General features: G+C 41.1%; 1 long non-coding RNA gene across 1 annotated transcript; it reads left to right on the top strand.

Moving 5' to 3' along the window:
• The first annotated feature begins 726 nt into the window (after nt 1–726).
• Nucleotides 727–5,067, top strand: LOC119883972. Its single transcript, XR_005440894.1, has 2 exons — nt 727–876; nt 4,366–5,067. It is a non-coding gene; the product is annotated as an uncharacterized LOC119883972 (long non-coding RNA).
• Nucleotides 5,068–5,380: the final 313 nt, after the last annotated feature.

Here is a 5,380-nt window from a genome sequence, read left to right on the forward strand (position 1 = left end):
AGACCAAAATAGAGTGAATATTGGACTTATATTCGTCGTGTGGCCAGAAACATTGGTGTATCAATCTGTCTCTTCCTTGATTCAAAATAGAATCATTGCAGTGAATTATGGTCACTGCACGTCACAACAACATTTTTGGCATGTGGTAGTATCACAATCGTTTTAAATTTCTGTTTGCGAGAACCACTGGTCACATATCACAGCTTCTGTAATGAATTTTTCTTTTTTTTCTTTTTTTTTTAACCATGAAACTTTCATTATTTCCAGGAATGTGTGACAATCAGCTCTTTGAGTTTTGACTTGTAATGTAACACATGATGTGTTTGGTGTCAGAATTTAGAAGTGAGGAAAGTCTGATACATGTCTTTTATTTTGGCCCTGACTTTATATCCACCATCAGAAGTGATGTTATGCAGTGTGCATCCCAAATTACAAGCCGATGGGCTCAAGCCTTGTGAATGTCTGCAGTCCCATCTACAACTCAGAACACAATATATTTTGAAATTTGTGTGTTGGGGGGGGTCTATCACTGTTTTAAGTCTGAACTATGCCAGCTCCTCTAAATGAATCTGTAGGTACATTCCCACTTGTAATGAATATTAATGAGAACAACTGTAAACACTGGAGAGAGATGGAACTAAAGCTCCCTTTAAGTCAACAATATCTGAGCTGCTTATGGGGTATAAATGGTAACTTTATGCCTATTTTCACCTTCTTTTTCATGTCACGTCTCCTCTGTCCTCCCCCTCACTAGGAACTACCAGAGGACATCCGTGCAAACCTGACGGAGGAGCTGCCTCAGCCCAGAGAAATCCCCAGGAAACTCAGCGAGTACACGCAGGAGGAGATAGACGCCTTCCCCAGGCTGTGGACACCGTATGTAGAAACACATACAGTCTGTTCTCAAACGCACACCAATGTCAACATAAATACAGATGCTGTCCGCACACACACACACACACACACACACACACACACACACACACACACACACACACACACAAGTAGGTGTCACTGTATATAAATGTGAATGCAGGATCTACTGTATTACACACAAAGAACCTCAGTACACACAAGATTAACAGGATCATTGATGAGTGTTGCACATTCATATAATGGTATTTTTGTTAAGTACTGTAGCAAATGAATAATGTTGTCATCAACATTGTCTTGCTTGTAAGTTAAATTAAATCACCGTCATTGGAATTGGAATTGGAGTACCAACAACAGCATTGGGATGCATGTAATTGGAATAGCTCATGTTGATGGAGTTGTTTTCAGGTATGCTATTTAATGTCATTTTTGCCTGCTTGGGTGATTATATCATACATGTTTTCAGTTTTTAATAATTGTGGTATAGTTGCTTCAAGGTGACATGTAACATAATGAATCTCCAGCAGAGAAAATGTACATCAAGTCATACTGGCTATTTAGTGCTATTTGTATTCAGTTGACTGAACTAAACAGAAAATGATACATTTTAATGTTTATGCTAATGCTAACCCCTGACCTCTACCTTCAAATGGCTCTTTTAATTGCCTGACAAATTTTACCTTCCTCACTTGGGAATCAATTTCTTACTTTTTTGTCCTTCGAGGATCATTGCACCATGAGTGATACACACACACACACACACACACACACAAAACCCCCATATTTTTGGGTGTTGTGCTGGTGAGGAACAGCCAGAAGGGGGCGATGTTGATCTTAGTGCCATCTCACATTGCTACTTCTCACACCCTCTTTGTGTAAACTAACCACCCTGCCTTTGTGCTACAGTAGTTGACATGAAGTAGCATTAGGTTACATCCTCTGAGTGTTTGGGATATTGCAGCCATGTGGTTATATCTTTAAATACTTTAAAGACAACAGAAATCCAGGATGGGATAAAAATAAGTTTTTGTATTTCGCATTCAAAAAGAAATACAGGTTGTTGAATCGCTGGTGAAGGAACAGTGCTGGCACTTTAACACAGTTTTGCGTTATTTTCATGGTCTCACTAAGCAACGTATGCATGAACGGATCCAATTCAAAAGCTTGCCAACCCCTCCTTTTTGTGGCCAGTTTGACTCTGACACATTCACTCATGCAAGAAAAAATAAGATGCAACAGTTTTCATTGTAACTAAAAACACATGTGGCTGTGGCGTGAATGATTGTCAGCCAGCAAAGAGCGGTCAGTATGTGACATGACACACAGAGAACATGGTATATAGACACTCTAAGGTTAAAAGCTCATATGATATTTATATTGTTCGTAAAAGTTTTTGTGATGTTTGCAGAGTTTTACCATTGTACATTATGCTACGCTATGCAATTATCAAACAACGTAACACTGAACAGCCCACTCAGTACTCCCTGCCTAGGTGTTGTGCCAGACATTTGAATATAAAAGGTGAAATGTCATAAAAGCTTGTGGGGAAAGTCAGCTGTTTCCCACCACTTCCTGACCGTTTGGACACACAAGGTTTCTCTGTGGGGTGTGAGAGAGCATCTGTTATTTGGCATAATCATATTCATGGGTTTTTCAGTGGAGTATTTTCTGTTCTGAGATTAGACTGACATTGTGACCCGCGGTTTGCTGTCATGATAATGTCGTCCTGTTGCATTTCTCTGGCCTCACCTGTAAGAACCATCATCCTGACAGGTTAACTGGGAGCATTCCCTCTACCACCTGCTCAGCACTAGCTTCAGCGTCCAGCTGTTTATGCAGGTCAGAGCTGCTCCTCTTCATCTGCAGGAGCAGTGGCTCAACACCCAAGTCCACTGGTTGTCATTAAGATCAAATTATAAATAGAAAAAGTTTCCCTTTCCTTTCAACCTTTAGCTGCATCACAGTATAATATTCAGCAACATCGTTGTTACTGCAGTCAATGCACTTTGACTCTCCAAGTTGTTGTGAATATTTGTATTTCACAAAGCAACCACCCAGTTAACAAGGCGACAGTGAAGCACAGTCATGAAACTTTTATGAGTTTCTTAAAGTCGTCATTAATGTGGTGTACGTGCAGAGTTGTTGTGGAGTTGTTTTTGCATTGCATTGAATACAAATATTAAACAGGGTGGTGTGGTGGTGCTGTGGTTAGCACTGTGGCCTCACAGCAAGAAGGTCGTGGGTTCGAACGCCGGTTGACCCAGGCTTTCTGTGTGGAGTTTGCATGTTCTCCCCGTGTCCGTGTGGGTTCTATCCAGGCGCTCCGGCTTCCTCCCACCATCCAAAGACATGCAGGCTAGGTTAATTGGTGTTTCTGAAATTGTCCTTAAGTGTGAGTGGTTGTTTGCCTATGTGTGGCCCTGCGATGGATTGGCGACCTGTCCAGGGTGTGCGATGGATTGGCGACCTGTCCAGGGTGTGCGATGGATTGGCGACCTGTCCAGGGTGTGCGATGGATTGGCGACCTGTCCAGGGTGTGCGATGGATTGGCGACCTGTCCAGGGTGTACCCTGGACAGGTCTAGAGGCATCCAGACATGCATACTGTTTTTGGTTTTATTTGTCCAGGTTTTCCAACCTCTGAAATGTCGGCCTCTGCCCCATTAAAATGGAGGTTATATATGGTACTCAAGGTATTTGAAAAATTTAACTGCTTTCAAGACATCATGTCCCAGTTACCGTGGAAAAAAGATATGCTTACAGCATGTCAGTATTACGCTCGGCATTGCTGTCGGAGGAGTGTGTGTGCATGTTTACTGGCCCAATCTCTTCAGCCAATCAGGGCACATGCCCAGGCCTGTCGCTGTGTGGTCGTCAAGGTCAAGCTAATTCTGGTTTATTTAAAAGATGGGCCATAGCCTAGTTAATGTTCCCTCACACTGTCTTATTCATTTTACTGATCGTGTGTGCGCGCGTGCATGTGCCCGCCAGCCCGTCAGAGGAGGCGAAGTTGAGGTCATCGAGGGCAATTCAATTGTTGCCCTTTATTAAACACAGTTAATATTCTCTCAGAAAACCTTGGAGCAGAAGCAAAAGATTATTACTGGATATGTGACTCCTGTCCCCTCTCCCCACGCAGACGCACGCACACACACGGTGCTCAGACAGAAAATCAACAACATAACCATACTGCTGTAGTTGATAGCAGAGCTATTACAGTTCATGATAACATTTTTTTTACTTTGTATCAAAACCAATACAGCATGCCATGATAATATCTGTCTGCTACAATCTCTGCTCAAAATTAAAGCAGAAAAACACAAAAAGAGGATGCTGTGTCTGGTCTCATTTTGAAAAGGGAAAAAAAACCCTGATAAGATCTTTCTGGTTTCTCATCTGTCATTTTCTCTCCATGTTTTTCCTTGTAATGGGTTCTTTCCCCAGACTTTTATACCCCACCATACTAATGTGTTGTCTTGTGTTTTTTCTACAGACCTGAAGACTACAAGATGAAATGAAACCGAGGCTGCCGACCCGACGTGACCAAAGCTGAAAAGGGTTTTTCACATCAACGCTACATTGAAAGCAACAGACCCCTTGGTTATGTTATAATACCTGACAGATATTGTAAAAATTGGAGTATTTGATGTGGAGATGTTGTTCTGTTTTTAAAACACACAAATTTTTTTTGTTCAGATTAAACATTACAAAACAGTCACATTTTGTGCAAATTCAGGAAACCACACTGGCATCAAGGCTCTACTGGACTTTACTAAAGCACTACTAAGTCGTAACTTGTGTGCCAACATCATCAACACAAACTCTGTGCCGCCTGACAGCAGACCTGAATCATCCAGTAACAGCTTGAGATTTTACCATGTGGTTCAGCTCTGATCAGAGAAAATCAGATTCTGTAGGTTTCCCTCTGATTATACAACCATGAAATGATCAGATCTGGCCCATAAAAAATGACATCTGTTAGTGCTGATCCTGCCTTTGAAGGTTTGTGGGTTCCAGTGAAACCAGTTAATGAGTTACTATGACAACGTTCAGGCCATCCATGTGGTTTCAGTAGAAATGCTGAACTTTTTGTCTGGTCAGAAATTTTAATGGTGTTGTTAAAGTATAAAGCAGCAGTGTTTATGTGAGTTGTAAAATAGGCTAATAAACAATTTAATAAACCTGTTCTCATCAAGTGGTGTTTTTATGTAAATGTTGTAAAATCTAGTCAAAGTTTGAGGTTAAGGTTCAGCAAATGACCTACAACATATTTTTATAGATTCATAACAGATTTATTGGTTATAAAAGCAAACAAAATACAAAATAAATAAGTTCATATTGTACTAAGGGGCGTGGTGGTGAGACACATGATTTAAAATGTTAAATAGGTCAATAGTTTAAATCTCAAATAGACCAGGGCCAGCTCACAGCTTAACTTCAGTGCTGGGGGGGGGGGGTTACATTACATTACATTTGTAGTTCAGTGCTTTTGGTTTCACTGAGCTTAG

This window comes from Micropterus salmoides, unplaced genomic scaffold (genome assembly GCF_014851395.1).
Source record: "Micropterus salmoides isolate LMB-PRFRI ecotype aquatic unplaced genomic scaffold, ASM1485139v1 Ms_hic_scaffold_3057, whole genome shotgun sequence".
NCBI classification, from domain to species: domain Eukaryota; kingdom Metazoa; phylum Chordata; class Actinopteri; order Centrarchiformes; family Centrarchidae; genus Micropterus; species Micropterus salmoides.